This window comes from Phacochoerus africanus, chromosome 3 (assembly GCF_016906955.1).
Source record: "Phacochoerus africanus isolate WHEZ1 chromosome 3, ROS_Pafr_v1, whole genome shotgun sequence".
Classification (NCBI taxonomy): domain Eukaryota; kingdom Metazoa; phylum Chordata; class Mammalia; order Artiodactyla; family Suidae; genus Phacochoerus; species Phacochoerus africanus.
Genome location: NC_062546.1, coordinates 170597083 through 170614177, shown reverse-complemented (window position 1 = coordinate 170614177; position 17095 = coordinate 170597083). Strand labels below are relative to the sequence as shown.

The window sequence follows — 17095 nt, the reverse complement described above, 5'->3', positions numbered from 1 at the left end:
CCCTGACCTGTGGTGTAGGTTGCAGATGTGGCTTGGATCTGGTGTTGCTGTGGCTCTGGGATAGGCCAGCGGCTACAGCTCCAACTGGACCCCTAGCCTGGGAACCTCCATATGCTGCAGGGGTGGCCCTAGAGAAGACAAAAAAAGACCAAAAAAAAAAAGAGTAAGCCCTCACAAGCCACCCAGGGACCCTCCCACATATAAACAGCACTCCAAGACTACAGTAGATAATTGTTTTCCTTAAACTCATATAAGAAAAATACAAGCAAATGAAGCAGAAGAACGATTCCCAGTTGTAAAAGAAAAGGAAAATTCCCCAGAAGGAACAAACAATGAAACAGACTTCTGCCACCTAACAAACACCAAGTTTAAAAAGGAGGTAATGAAAATACTGAAGGAATTAAGAACAGATATCAAAAATAACACAGATTATTTTAAAAAGGAACTAGAAATAATAAGGAGGAGACAAGAAAAATTTAAAAATTCATTTGTAGAGACAAAGCTGAATTAAAGGCAGTGAACAACGAATGATGACTTGGAAGACAGAATAATGGAAAAGAATCACCTAAACAGGACAGCAGACAGAAAACTAAATGAAAAAACATGAAAGCAATATAAGAGATCTATGGGATAATATAAAGTGGGCCAATCTACATAGGGATTCCAGAAGGAGAAGAAAAAATAAAGGGGATTGATGAATTCCAGTGGTAGCTCAGTGGTTAACAAATCTGACTAGGAACCATGAGGTTGTGGGTTCGATCCCTGGCCTTGAGCTGTGGTGTAGGTAACAGACGTGGCTCGGATCTCCAAGTTGCTGTGGCTCTGGCATAGGCCGGTGGCTATAGCTCCGATTGGACCCCAAGCCTGGGAACCTCCAAATGCCACGAGAGCGGCCCAAGAAATGGCAAAGACACACACACACACAAAAGGTGGGGGGGATTGAAAATGCATTTGAAGGAATTATGGCTGAAAACTTCCCCAAACTAAAGAATGAAACAAATATTCAAATACAGGAGTCACAAATGGCCCCAAACAAGCTTAACCCAAACAGAACTATACCAAGACATATCATAATAAAAATGGCAAAAGTTAAAGATAAGGAGAGGATCCTAAAGGCAGCAAGAGAAAAACAAAGAGATAATTATAAGGGAAACCCCATAAGGCTATCAGTTGATTTCTCTGCAGAAACACTGCAGGCCAGAAGAGAGTGGTAAAATATATTCAAAGTTCTAAAAAAGAAAAAGTTTTTAATAAAATGGTAATAACACACATATCAATAATTACCTTAAATATAAATGGACTAAGTGCCCCAATCAAAAGACACAGACTGGCTGAATGGATTCAAAAATAAGACCCATATATTTTCTACCTTCAAGAGAACCACTTCAGTTCTAGGGACACAAACAAATAGAAAATGAGAGGATAGAAGAAAATATCCCATGAAATGGAAATCAAAGAAAAGTGGAATAGCGAACTCATATCAGACAAAATAGACCTTAAAACAAAGACTATTATGAAACAAAGAAGGTTTTTACATAATGATCGAAGGATGAATACAAGAAGACGATATAACAATTATAAATATATACACACCCAGTGTAGGATCACAACAACATATAAGGCAACTGCTAACATTAAAAGGAGAAATTGACAATAACACAATAGCAGGGGACTTTAATACCCCACTTATAGCAATGGACAAATCATAGACAGAAAATCAACAAGGAAACACAGGCCTTAAATGATGCATTCAACCAGATGGACTTAACAGATATTTATAGAATATTCCATCCAAAAGCAGCAGAATACACATTCTTCTCAAATGCACACAGAACATGCTCTAGGATAGATCACATTCTGGGCCAAAAATCAAGCCTCGGTAAATTTAAGAAAAAAAAATTTTTTAAATCTTTTTGCCTTTTCTGGGGCCTCGGCATATGGAGGTTCCCAGGCTAGGGGTGAATCGGAGCTGTAGCTGCCGGCCTATGCCAGAGCCACAGCAATGCGGGATCCAAGTCGCGTCTGCAACCTACACCACAGCTCGTGGCAATGCCAGATCTTCAACCCACTCAGCAAGGTCAGGGATCGAACCCGCAACCTCATGGTTCCTAGTCGGATTCATTAACCACTGAGTCACAACAGGCTTAACCCTAACTCCAAATTTAAGGAAACTGAAATCATATCAAGCATCTTTTCCCACCTCAATGATATAAGACTAGAAATCAAGAAAAAACTGCAAAAAAAAACCCCCCACAAACACGTGAAGACTAAACAACCAAAGGATCACTGAAGAAATCAAAGAGAAAGTTAAAAAATACCTAGAAGCAAATGACAATAAAGACACAACAATCCAAAACCTATGGGATGCAGTGAAAGTAGTTCTAAGAGGGAAGTTTTTAGCAATGAAAGCCTACCTTAGGAAACAAGGAAAATCTCAAACAACCTAATTTTGCACCTCGAGCAAAACCCAAAGTTAGGAGAAGGAGAGAAATCATAAAGATCAGAGCAGATGTCAACGAAAAAGAAACAAAGAGAACCATAGAAAAGATCAATGAAACTAAAAACTGTTTCTTTGAAAAGAACAACAAAATGATAAACCCTTAGCCAGACACATTGAGAATAAAAGAGAGGCATCAGCATTGTGGGGCAGTGGAGACGAACCCTACTAGTACCAACGAGGATGTGGGTTCAATCCTTGACCTCACTCAGTGGGTTAAGGATCTGGCATTGCCATGAGCTATGGTGTAGGTCACAGATGCTGCTTAGATCTGGTGTTGCTGTGGTGGTGGCATAGGCCAGCAGCTGTAGTTCTGATTCAACCCCTAGCCTGGGAACTTCCATATGCTAAGGGTGAGGACCCAAAACATGAAAAGAAAAAAAAAGAAAAGAAAAAAGGAGAGAAGGCAAGTCAGTAAAATTAAAAATGAAAAAAAAGTTACAACAGCCATCACAAAAAAACAAAGGCTCATAAGAGACTACTACAAGCAACTATGTGACAATACAAGGGACAACATAGAATGAACAAATTCTTAGAAAAATACAATCTTCCAAGACAAAACCAAGACAAAATAAAAAGGACGAATGGACTAATCACGAGTACTAAAATTGTAACTGTGATTTAAAAATGCCCAACAAACCAAAGTCCAGAGCCAGATGGCTTCACAGGCAAATTCTATCAAAAATTTAGAGGAGAGTTAATACCTATCCTTCTGAAACTATTCCAGGGAGCTCCCGTCTTGGCACAGTGGAAACGAATCTGACTAGAAACCATGAGGTTGCAGGTTTGATCCCTGCCTTCACTCAGTGGGTTAAGGATCCGGCATTGCCGTGAGCTGTGGTATAGGTCGCAGACACGGCTCGGATCTGGCGTTGCTGTGGCTCTGGTGTAGGCCGGTGGCAGTAGCTCCAATTAGACCCCTAGCCTGGGAGCCTCCATATGCCACAGATGCAGCCCTAAAAAGGCAAAAGCAAAAAACAAAAAACAAAAAACAAAAACAAAAAAACTATTCCAAAAAAGTGCAGCAGAAGGAACACTTCCAAACTCATTCTATGAGGCCACCATCACCCTGATACCAAAACCAGACAAAGATACCACAAAACAAAAAAAGAAAGAAAGAAAGAAAATCACCGGCCAATATCACTAATGAACATAGATTTGAAAATCTCCAACAAAATACTAGCAAACTAAATCCAGCAATAAATTAAAAGGATTTTACACTATGATCAAGTGAGATTTATCCCAGTAATGCCAGGATTTTTCAATATCTGCAAATCAATGTGTGATACACCAGAATAACAAAATGGATAAAAACAATATGATCATATCAAAAGATGCAGAAAAATCTTTTGAAAAAATTAAATAGCAATTTCTGATAAAAACCTCCAGAGTAGTTCCTGTCATGGCTCAGCAGTTAACAAATCTGACTAGCATCCGTGAGGACACAGGTTCAATTCCTGGCCTTGGGTTAAGGATCTGGTATTGCCATGAGCTGTGGTATAGGTTGCTTATGTGGCTTGGATCCTGTGTTGCTATGGCTGTGGTGTAGGCTAGTAGCTACAGCTCCAATTCGACCCCTTACCTGGAAACCTCCTGTGCCACAGGTTCAGCCCTATAAAGGAAAAAAAAAAAAAAAAACCCTCCAGAACGTGGGTATATAGAGGGAACCTACCTCAAAAACAATAAAGGCCATATATGACAAACCCCATTCTCAATGGCCAAAAGCTTAAAGAATTCCTGCTAAGATCAGGAATAAGACAATGATGTCCACTTTCATCACTACTATTCAACACAGTTCTGGAAGTCCTAGCCAAGGCAATCAGAGAAGAAAAAGAAATAAAAGGAATCCAAATTGGAAAGGAAGAAGTTAAATTATCACTATTTGCAGATGACATGATACTATACATAGAAAATCCTAATGACACTATTAGAAAACTGTTAGAGCTCATCAATGAATTTGATAAAGTTGCAGGATACAAAGTTAATACACAGAAATATATGGCATTTCTATATACTGACAATGAAAGATGAGAAAGAGAAATTAGGGAAACAATCCCATTTACCATTGCATCAAAAAGAATAAAATACCTAGGAATACCTAAAGAGCCAAAAGATCTACACTCTGAAAAATATAAGAAGCTGATGAAAGAAATCAAAATGACACAAACAGATGAAAAGATATACCATGCTCTTGGACTAGAAGAATCAATGTTGTCAAAATGACTATACTAGACAAGGCAATCTACAGATTCAATGAAATCCCCATCAGATTACCAATGGTATTTTTCACAGAACCAGAACAAAATATTTTAAAGTTTGCTTGGAAACACAGAAGACCAAGAATGGCCAAAGCCATCCTGAGAAGGAAAAATGGAGCTGGAGGAGTCAGGCTCCCCGACTTCATATCATTCTACAAGCTACAGTCATCAAAACAGTATGGTACTGGCACAAAAACAGAAATATAGATCAGTGGAACAGGATACAAAGCCTAGAATCAAACACACCTAACTATGGTCAACTACTCTATGACAAAGGAGGCAAAAAAAAAAAAATAGAATGGAGATAATCTAGTGCCTTCAACATATGGTAATGGGAAAACTGGACTGCTACATATAAAGGAATTAAATTAGCACACTCTCTAATACCGTACTCAAAAATTAACTCAAAATGGATTAAAGACTTAAATATACAACCGGATACTATAAAACTCTTAGAGGAAAACATAGGCCAAAAACACTCTCTGACATAAACCAAAGCAATATCTTCTCAGATACACCCCCTAGAATAACAAAAATAAAAACAAAAATAAAACACATGGGACCTAATTAAACTCAAAATTTTTGCACAGCAAGGGAAATCATAAACAAAACAAAAAGACAATCCATAGAAGTGGGAGAAAATATTTGCAAATAAAGAGACTGAGAAGGGATTAATCTCAAAAATATAAAAACACTTTCTGCTGCTCAATAGTGAAAAAACAAAGAACACCATCAAAAACATAGGCAGAATATCTAAACAAACAATTCTCCAAAGAAGACATACAGATGGCCAAAAAACACATGAAAAGATGTTCAACATCACTCATTATTAGAGAAATGCAAATCAAAAACTACTCTGAGGTACCATTTTACACCAGCCAGAATGGCCATCATCAAAAAGTCTACAAACAATAAATTCTGGAGAGAGTGTGGAAAAAGGGGAACACTATTACACTGTTGTTGGGAATGTAAATTGGTGCAACCACCATGGAAAAGAGCATGGGGATTCCTCAAAAAATTAAAACTGAATTCCCATTTGATCCAGCAATCCCACTCCTGGGCATCTATCCAGAGAAAACCATGCCTTGAAAAGATACATGTATCCCAATGTTCATTGCAGAGCTATATACAATAGCCAAGACATGAAAGCAACTGAAATGTCCATCAACAGAGGAGTGGATAAAGAAGATAAAGTATATACACACAATGGAATATTACTCAACCATAAAAAGGAATGAAATTGTCATTTGCAGCAACATGGATGGACCCAGAAAATTACCATGCTAAGTGAAGTTAGTCAGACAGACACAAATATCATGTTATCACTTATATGTGGAATCTAAAAAAAGGATAGAATAGAATAGATAGAATAGAAACAGACTGAAAAACTTACGGTTACCAAAGAAGACAGTTTGAAAGGGGAGGGATGGAATGGGGGTTTGGATGGAAATGTAAAATTAGGTTGTGATGATGGATGTACAACTATAAAAACAATACAATTCATTGAGTTAAAAAAATAAAAGAGAAAAATTTGCAGCCTAGAATACTCTACCCAGCAAGATTATCATTCAAAATAGGAAGACAAATAACTAATTTCTCCAACTAACAAAAACTAAAAGAATACAGCAATGCTAGACCCATTCTAAAAGAAATACTGAAAATTCTCCTCTAAATTGGAATGAAGTAAGAAGATACAGGATGGAGGAAATCATAATTGCAAAGTAATCACTTAAATAGACCAGTATACAGATCAAAAAGGGAAAAAAACCTATTTGTGAAAGTGATGATAAATATATGGAAGAGCAAAAGGATAAACATGATGTAAAAAAGGACATCAAACTCACAAAATGTGGGAAGAAGAGTGAGAAAATCTAGATTCTTTTTTAAAAATGTGTTGAGCCTATATGAAAATCAGTTCTAAAGTAATAAGATACTGGAAGAAGTAACACATGCGAAAAACATGGCAACCACAAATCAAAACCAAACAATACATTCATGAAAACTAAAAAGAGAACACAAGTATAAAATAAAAGGAAATAAACCAACCAAAAAAAGAAAAATAAAGGAACAAAGGAAAAGCATACAATCAATTGGAAAATAAAGTTTAAAATGGCAATAGGTATATATTTATCAATAATTAACTTAAATATCAATGGACTAAATGCTACAATCAAAAGACAGAGTGGCAGACTGGATAAAAAGAAACAAGAGCCAACAATATGCTGCCTATAAGAGACTCACCTTAGCAACACATATAAAAGATACATATAAACTAAAAGTGAGGAGATGGAAAAAGAAATTTCATGCAAATGGAAATGACAGTAAAGTAAGTGGGAGTTGCAATACTCGTATCAGAAAAATAGACTTTAAAACAAAGGCTATAGGAGTTCCCGTGGTGGCACAGTGGTTAACAAATCCGACTAGGAACCATGAGGTTGCGGGTTCCATCCCTGCCCTTGCTCAGTGGGTTAACGATCCAGCGTTGCCATGAGCCGTGGTGTAGGTCACAGATGTGGCTCGGATCCTGCGCTGCTGTGGCTCTGGTGTAGGCCAGCAGCTGTAGCTGCGATTCGACCCTTAGCCTGGGAACCTCCATATGCCACGGGAGCAGCCCAAGAAATGGCAAAAAGACCAAAAAAAAAAAAAGGCCATAAAGAAAGATAAAGAAGGACACTAATAACGAAGGATCAATTCAGGAAGAGGATATTACACTCATCAATATATATGCCCCTAATATAGAAGCACCCAAATACCTTCAATAAATACTAACAGACATAAAAGGAGAAAATGATGGGAATACAATTATAGTAGGAGAATTTAACACCTCACTCACATCTACGGGCAGATCCTCTAGACAGAAAATCAACAAGGCAGCAGAGATCATAAATGACACAAGAGGGCAGTTAGCCTCAATTGATATTTTCAGGACATTACATCCAAAAAAACCAGAATATAATTATTTTCAAGTGTACATGGAATATTCTCTAGAATTGACCACCTACTGGGGCACAAAACTAACCTCAACAAATTTAAGAGTATAGAAATTATTTCAAGCATCTTCTCTGACCACAGTATCATGAAACTAGAAATCAACCATAGGAAAAGAAATGAGAAAAAATTGACTACATGGAGACTAAACAACATGCTACTAAAAGACCAGTGAGTCGAGGAAATAAAAAAGAAATTAAAATTTACCTCAAGACCAACAACAATGAAAACACAACCATACAAAACAAAAATCTATGGGATTCCATAAAGGCAGTTCTTAGAGGGAGTTCATAGCAATACAGGCCTTCTACAAAAAAGAAAAATCCCAAATCAACAACCTAATCTACCACCTGAAAGAATTAGAAAAAGACAAGCAAAGCCTGACATCAATATAAGGAAGGAAATCATAAAGATCAGAAAAGAAATCAATAGAGACTGGAAGAATCAACATAGTCAAAATGACAATTCTACCTAAGGCAATGTCAAGATTTAATGCAATCCCTATCAAATTACCAATGACATTCCTTACAGATCAAGAACAAAATATTTAAAAAAAAATTTTTTTTTTGTCTTTTTGCTATTTCTTTGGGCCGCTCCCACAGCATATGGAGGTTCCCAGGCTAGGGGTCAAATCGGAGCTGTAGCCACCGGCCTACACCAGAGCCACAGCAATGCGGGATCCAAGCCACATATGTGACCTACACCACGGCTCACGGCAACGCCGGATCGTTAACCCACTGAGCAAGGGCAGGGACCGAACCCGCAACCTCATGGTTCCTAGTCAGATTCACTAACCACTGCGCCACGAAGGGAACTCCAAAATATTTTAAAATTTGTATGAAAATACAAAAGACCTGTAATAGCCAAAGCAATATTGAAAAGAAAAAAACAGAACTAGAGGAATCAGGCTACTTGACTTCAGACTCTGCTATAAAGCTAGTCATCAAAACAGTGTAGTACTGGCACACACACAAAAAAAAAGAAACAGAGATCAATGGAACAGGATAGAAAGCCCAGAAATAAACTCAAGCACCTACGGTCAACCAATCTATGACAAGGGAGGCAAGAACATACAGTGGAAGAAAGGTAGTCTCTTCAATAAATGGTGCTGGGAGAACTGGACAAATGCATGTAAGAGAATGAAACTAGAACATTTTCTAACTCCATACACAAATATAAACACAAAATGGTTAAACACCTAAATGTAAGGCCAGATACTATAAAATTTCTAGAAGAAAACACAGGCAGAATGCTCTTTGACATAAATCACAGCAAAATCTTGTTTGACCTACAACCTAGAAAAAAGACAATAAAGACACAAATAAACCAATGGGGTCTAATTAAACTCAAAAACTTCTGCATGGAAAAGGAAAGCATTTTAAAAAACTGAAAAGACAACCCACAGAATGGGAGAAAATTTTTGCAAATGACTCACCTGACAAAGGTTTAATTTCCAAAATATACAAACAGCTCATACAACTCAACATCAAAAAAACAAAAAACAACCCAATTGAAAAATGGGCAGAAGATCTAAATAGACATTTCTCCAAAGAAGAATACACATGGCCAACAGGCACATGAAAAAATGTTCAACATCACTAATTATTAGAGAAATACAAATCAAAACAACAATAAGGTACCACCTCACACCAGTTAGAGTGGCCATCATTAACAAGTCAACAAATAACAAATGCTGGAGGGGGTTTGGAGAAAAGGGAACCCTTCTTCACTGTTAGTGGGAACATAAATTGGTACAACCACTATGGAAAACAGTATGGAAATACCTCAGAAATCTAAATATAGAACTACCATACGACCCAGAAATTCCACTCCTGGGCATATATCCAGACAAAACTTTCCTTGAAAAAGATACATGCACCCATGTGTTCATTGAAGCACTATTCACAATAGCCAAGACATGGAAACAACCTAAATGCCCACTGACAGATGAATGGACTAAGAATATGTAGTAAATATATACAATAAAATACTACTCAGCCATAAAAAGGACAAAATAATGCCATCTGCAGCAACATGGATGGAACTAGAGACTCTCATGTTGAGTGAAGTAAGTCAGAAAGAGAAAAGACAAATATAATACAATATCACTTATATGTGGAATCTAAAATGTGGACAAATGGTCTATCTACAATACAGAAACAGATCATGGACATGGAGGGCAGGCTTGTGTTTGCCAGGGGGTGGGGGAGGGAGTGGGATGGATTGGGAGTCTGGCATTAGTATATGAAAATTTGCATTTGTAGTCAGCAATGGGATCCTGCTATAAACACAGGGAATTATATCCAATCACTTGTGATGGATCAGGATGGAGGATAATGTGGAAAAAAAAAAAAGAATAGCACACAGAAGGGCAAATTAAAAAAAAAAAAAGAGGAAAGAAAGCAACATACAAGACCTATATGATAATATAAAGCATGCCAAACTATGCATAAAAGGATCCCAGGAGCACAAGAAAGAGAACAGGAGATCTAAAATATATCTGAAGAAATTATCACTGAAAACTTCCCAAACCTAAAAAAGGAAACAGCTATCCAGGTACTAGAGATGAGCCAAAACAAACCTGCAATAAGACACGGCATAATTAAAATGGCAAAATGTAAAGATAAAGAGAGGATTTTAAAGGTAGCAAGAGAAAAACTCTGTTAGGTACAAGGGAAGCCCCGTAAACCTATCAGCTGATTTCTCTACAGAAACTTTGCAGGCCAAAAGGGAGTGGCAAAATATATTCAAAATCCTGAAAGGGAAAAACCTGCAACCTAGGATATGCTACCCAGCAAGACTCTCATTTAGAATAGGAGAAAGAATTTTTCAGACAAGCAAAAACTAAAAGAATATAACAATACTAAACCTTTACTAAAAAGAAATATTGAAAAGTCTTCTCTAAATAGAAAAGAACCTATAGTAAAGGGGAAAATCACAATAGAAAAAGCAAATATATAAAAGGATCATAGACTATTTATATAAGCCAATACATAGATTAAAAAACATCGAAAAATTTTGTGAATGCAATTACAACTACAATGAACAGGAAAAGGATAAATATGAAGATGTAAATAAATAGAACATAAAAATCATAAAATGTGGAGGAGGGGAGTAAGAAAATGTAGATTTTTTTAGAATGTGTTTGAGCTTATATGACTACCAGTCTAAAGCAAGCAGATAATGTGTTAACATACTTGAAAGCCAGGGTAACCACAAATCAAAAACATACTATAGATTCACAAAAACCAAAAAGAATTCAAGCATCATCAGAAAATCATCAAACCACAAAAGGAAAAACAAGAAAAAGAACAGAGAAGGAATACAAAATAAACTAGAACAATTTTTTAAATGCAATACATACATACTTGTCAATAATTACCTTAAATGTCATCGGACTAAATGCTCCAATCCAAAGACACAGAGTAGGAGATTGGATAATTAAACAAGAACCTACAAGATGCTGTCTACGAGAGACCTACTTTAGGACAAAGGACATACATAGATTGAAAGTGAGGGCATGGAAAAAGAAATTTCATGCAAATGGAAATGACAAAAAAGTAGGGGTAGCAATACTCATATCAGGCAAAATATACTTTAAAACAAAGGCCATAGAGAAAGAGAAAGAGTTCCTGTTGTGGTTCAGCAAGTTATGAACCCAACTAGTATCCACAAGGATGCAGGTTTGACCCCTGGCCTCACTCAGTGGGTTAAGGATCCAGGGGTGTTGTGAGCTGCGCCATAGGTCACAAATGTGGCTCAGATGTGGCATTGCTGTGGCTGTGGTGCAGGCCAGCAGCTACAGCTGTGATTCGACCTCTAGTCTGGGAACTTCCATATGCTGCAAGTGCAGCCTTTAAAAAGAGAGAAAGAGAGAAAGATACTTTATAAAGATAAAAGCACCAGTACAAGAAGAGGATATTACACTTGTTAACATATATGCACTCAATATAGGAGCACCTAAATACATAAAATGAATAGTAACATATATAAAGGGAGAAACGGGGAGTTCTTGTTGTGGCTCAGCATAAACGAATCTGACTAGTACCCAGGAGGACACAGGTTCAATCCCTGGCCTTGCTCAGTGGGTTAAGGATCCAGTGTTGCCATGAGCTGTGGTGTAGTTTGCAGACATGGCTTGGATCTGGCATTGCTGTGGCTGTGGCATAGGCCAGCAGCCATAGCTCCAATTTGACCCCTAGCCTGGGAACCTCCATATGCTGTGAGTGTGGCCCTAAGAAGACAAAAATAAGTAAGTAAATAAATAAAGGGAGAAACTGACAGTAATACAATAATAGTGGGAGACTTTAACACCACACTGATATCAATGGACAAATCCTTCAGACAGAAAGAAAATCAGTAAGGCAACAGAGATCCTAAATATCACAATAGAACAGTTAGATTTAATATCTTCAAAATATTACATTAAAAAAACCCAGAATGCACACTTTTCAAATATTCTTTTCAAGCACACATGTAACATTCTCCAGGACAGACACAAGGACCACACACAAGGACACAAAAAAAGGCCTCAACAAATTTGAGTATAGAAATTATTTCAGAGTTCCCATCGTGGCTCAGCAGAAATGAGTCTGCCTAGCATCCATGAGGACACAAGTTTGATCCCTGGCCTTGCTCAGTGGGTTAAGGATCTAGCGTTGCTGTGAGCTGTGGTGTAGATTGCAGATGCGATTCAGATCTAGTATTGCTCTGGCTGTGGTGTAGGGTTGCAGATGCGATTCAGATCTGGTATTGCTGTGGCTGTGGTATAGGCTAGCAGCTACAGCTCCAATTCGACCCCTAGCTTGGGAACTTCCATATGCTGTGGGTGGGGCCCTAAAATTAAAAAAAAAAAAGAGTATAGAAATTATTTCAAGCAACTTCTCTGACCACAACAGCATGAAACTAGAAATCAACCACAGAAAAAGGAGGGAAAAAAAATGATTATATAGAGACTCAATGACATGACTCAATGACATGCTTCTAAAATACCAATGGGTTAATGAGGAAATCAAAAAATTTCTTGAGACAAATGAAATAAAAACACAACCACATAAGACCTATGGATGCAGCAAAAGCTGTCTTAAGAGGGAAGTTTATAGCAACATAGGCCTTCCTCTAAAAACAAGAAAAATCCCAAATAAACAACCTAACCTACCACCTTAAAAGAACTGGAAAAAAGATGAACAAACAAATCTAAAGTCAGTAGAAGGAAATAATAAAGATTGGAGAGGAAATAAGAGATTTGAAAACAAAAATGGAAGAAGTCAATAAAACCAAGAGCCAGTTTTTTGAAAGGATAAACAAAATCCACAAACTTCTAGCTAGGCTCACCAAGAAAAGGATGCTAATAAAATAAGAAATGAAGCAGGAGAAATAACTGATACCACAAAAATACCAAAAATCACAAGAGAACATTATGAACAATTGTATGCCAACAATTTGGACAATCTAGAAGAAATGGACAAGTTTCTACAAGTATATAGCCCACCAAAACTGCATCAAGAAGAAATAATCTTTTACGCTGCCATTTTAAACCCAGCTCCATACAAAGCTCTACTGCCTGTATTGCCAAGACTCAGACTGTGCACCCACACCCTGGTGCTAACAATTCCACCATCATGGAGAACACTGAAGGAGTGTAGAAACAAGGAATTTGCATAGGGATCCAAGATCAAGGCAAGAATCAGTGAGAAGATGATAAAATACTTATGAGAGGCTTGAGCTAGGATGCAAGCATGATCTGGATGAATATTTGTCTTGATTTGGGGAAGCTGTAGACTGCATAATTAAAACAGATCCACTCACTGGAAGATCAAGATGATTTGGATTTCTGCTTTTCAAAGATCCTGCTACTGCTGCTAAGGTTTTGGAACTTAAACTGGATGGCAAATAGAACTTAAAAGGGCCAAAACTTTATTTTTGTAAAGGGAAGAAACCCCTAAAAAGGTTTTTGTTGATGGACTGAGCCCAGATACTTCTTATTTCTCAAGAACAAATTTCTTATTTTGGAGCCTATGGAGAGACTGAAAATATTGAATATCCCATAGATACAAAAACAAAAGGATTTTATTACATATACAGATAAAGAACCAGTAAAGTTATTAGAAAGCAGACATCATCGAATTGGTTCTGCAAAGTATGAAATCAAAATTGCACAACCCAAAGACATATATAGGAGGCAATTACAACAATGAAAATGAGGAAGAGGTGCTGCATCGGGTTGACAAGGTGGTACTAGGGGTTGTGGCTGAGGTCAGGACTGAAACTGAAACTAGGACCTTAGTTAAATACTATGATCAAGCACATGGAAATTACAATACTGCCTATGGTGGTGATCAGAACTATAGTGGCTATGGCAGTTATGATTATACTGGTTATAACTATGGGAACTATAGCTATGGACAGGGATATGCAGACTACAGTGTTCAACAGAACACCTATGGCAAGGTATCTCGAGAGGGTGTAAATCACCAAAACAATTACCAGCCATACTAAAGGGAAATACTAGAAAAAACAGGACATTTCTAAAGTAACCCAACTTGCAGGACAACACTGAAGATTGGTCTTCTGTTGATCTATTTTGTAAAAGACTTTCTAGTGTACAATACACAACAGTGTCCAACTATATATAGCCACCAATTTTTTCACTTTGTCTTTTGCTATCTGTTATGACAATGTGAATGTGTTTATACAAATTTTATTTGTATTATTTCATGTCAAACCTCAAATAACTGCTTCCTTATGTGTTAAAAAAAAAATAGATAATGTGAACAGACTGATCATTAGAAGTGAAACTGAATCTGTAATAAACTCCCTGCAAACAAAATCCTAAGACTGGATGGCTTCACTGGGAAATTCTACCAAACATGCAAAGAAGAACTTATGCCAATTATTCTCAAACTCTTCCAAAAGATAAATGAATTCAGCAAGGTAGCAGGATACAAGATAACATACAGAAATCGATTGCATTTCTTTATACTAACAATGAAATATAAATTAAAAAAAAATCCCTTTTAAGATTACATCAAAAAGTATAAAACACTTAGGAAAAACTTGACCAAGGAAGTAAGAGACATATGCTGAGAACTATAAAATACTGATAAAGGAAATTTAAAATGATTTAAAGAGAGAGTGCTCTTGGACTGGAAGAAGTAATATGGTTAAAATGGCCATACTACCCAAAACAATCTAGAGATTTAATGCAATCCCTAGCAAATTACCCATGACATTTTTCATAGAACCAGAATAATCCTAAAATTATATGGAACTATATATAAGTTCCAGAATTGCCAAAGAAATCCTGAGGAAAAAGAACAAAGCAGAAGGCATAACCCTCCCAGACTTCAGACAATACTACAAAGCTACAGCAATTCAAACTCTGTGGTATTGGCACAAAAAAAAAAAATATGGATCAACAGAATGGAACAGAGAGCCCAGAAATAAACACACACACCTATAGTCAATTAATCTTCAACAAAGAAGGCGAGAGTATGATGGAGAAAAGACAGTCTCTTTAGCAAGTGGTGTTGGGAAAGCTAGGAAAGTTCAATGAAATTAGAACACTCCCTCATATGATACACAAAAATTAACTCAAAATGGTTTAAAGACTTAAAGATAGGGCACCATGAAACTCCTCAAGAGAACATAAGCAAAACATTCTCAGACATAAATCATAGCAAGGTTTCCTTAGGTCAGTCTCCCAATGCAAAAGAAATACAGCAAAAAAACAAAACAAACAAACAAATGGGATCTATTCAAACATAAGCTTCTGCACAGCAAAGGGAACCATAAACAAAATTAAAGGAAAATCTGCAGAATGGGAGAAACTATTAGCAAACAATGCAACTGACAATGGCTTAATTTCCAAAGTATATAAAAATAGCTCTTAAAGCTCAATTTAAAAAAAACCAAACAATCAAAAATGGGCAGAAGACCTAAACAGACATTACTCCAAAGACAACACTCAGATGGAATACAGGCACATGAAAAGATACTCCACATCACTAATTATTAGAGAAATGCAAATCAAAACGATCATGAGGTGTCACCTCACACTGGTCAGAATGCCCATCATCAAAAAGTCTACAGTAATAGGGAGTTCCCGTAGTGGCGCAGTGGTTAACGAATCCGACTAGGAACCATGAGGTTGTGGGTTCGGTCCCTGCCCTTGCTCAGTGGGTTAATGATCTGGCGTTGCCGTGAGCTGTGGTGTGGGTTGCAGATGCAGCTCGGATCCCGCATTGCTGTGGCTCTGGCGTAGGCCAGTGGCTACAGCTCCGATTAGACCCCTAGCCTGGGAACCTCCACATGCCGCGGAAGCGGCCCAAAGAAATAGCAAAAAGACAAAAAAAAAAAAAAGTCTACAGTAATAAATGCTGGAGAGGGTGTGGAGAAAATAAAGATAGCATTCCTACATTCCTGGTGGGGATGTAAATTGGTGCAGCCGCTATGAACAGTATTAAGGTTCCTTAAAAAAATAAGAGTTACCACACAATCCAGCAATCTTACTCCTGGGCATATATCCAGAAAAGACAAAAACTCTATAATTCAAAAAGATACAGGACCCCAATGTGTTCATAGCATCACTGTTTACAATAGTCAAGATGTGGAAGCAACCCAAGTGTCCACCAACAGATTAATGGATAAAGAAGGTGTGTATGTGTGTATACACACATATGTGTATTTATGTATATATAAACGGAATATTAGCCACAAAAAAGAATGAAATAATGCCATCTTGCAGCAACATGAATTATCATACTAAATGAAGTCAGACAAGAAAGACAAATATTACATGATATCACTCATATGTGGAATCTGAAAAATAGTACAAATGAACCTATTTACAAAACAGGAACAGATTCATACATAGAAAACAAATTTAGGGTTACCAAAGGGGCAAGCATGGGGAGCGAAAATTAGGAGTTTGGGATTAACAGATACACACTGCTATATATAAAACAGATAAACAAGGATCTACTGTATAGCACGGGGAACTATATTCAATATTTTATAACCTATAACAGAAAAGAATCTAACCTGTTAGTTTCAGGTACACAGAAAATTATATATATATATATATATTTATCTCAATCATTGATTCTGTTTCTCTGGAGAATCCTAATATAGTAGACCTAAGAGGCACTGCTTCCTGCCTCCACAGTCCACCTCTTGCAGTACACAAGACTCTCCACACAGATTTGGCAAAACCTCCTTTGTGGTTCCCGTGAACACCTCTTGCTGAAGGGGAATTTCAGAGGAGGTGGTTAATGGAATTAATCATAGCCCCCACTACTACCACAGGTGATCTCAAAGCCTCAACTGGGACTCATCTCCTCTCTCTCCTCCA

The 17095-nt window shown here is 37.2% G+C and overlaps 1 pseudogene; it reads left to right on the top strand.

Annotated features, from left to right (window-relative positions):
• Window positions 1-4867: 4867 nt before the first annotated feature.
• On the top strand, window positions 4868-14241 carry LOC125121977 (heterogeneous nuclear ribonucleoprotein D-like; annotated as a pseudogene).
• The last annotated feature ends 2854 nt before the right edge of the window (window positions 14242-17095 follow it).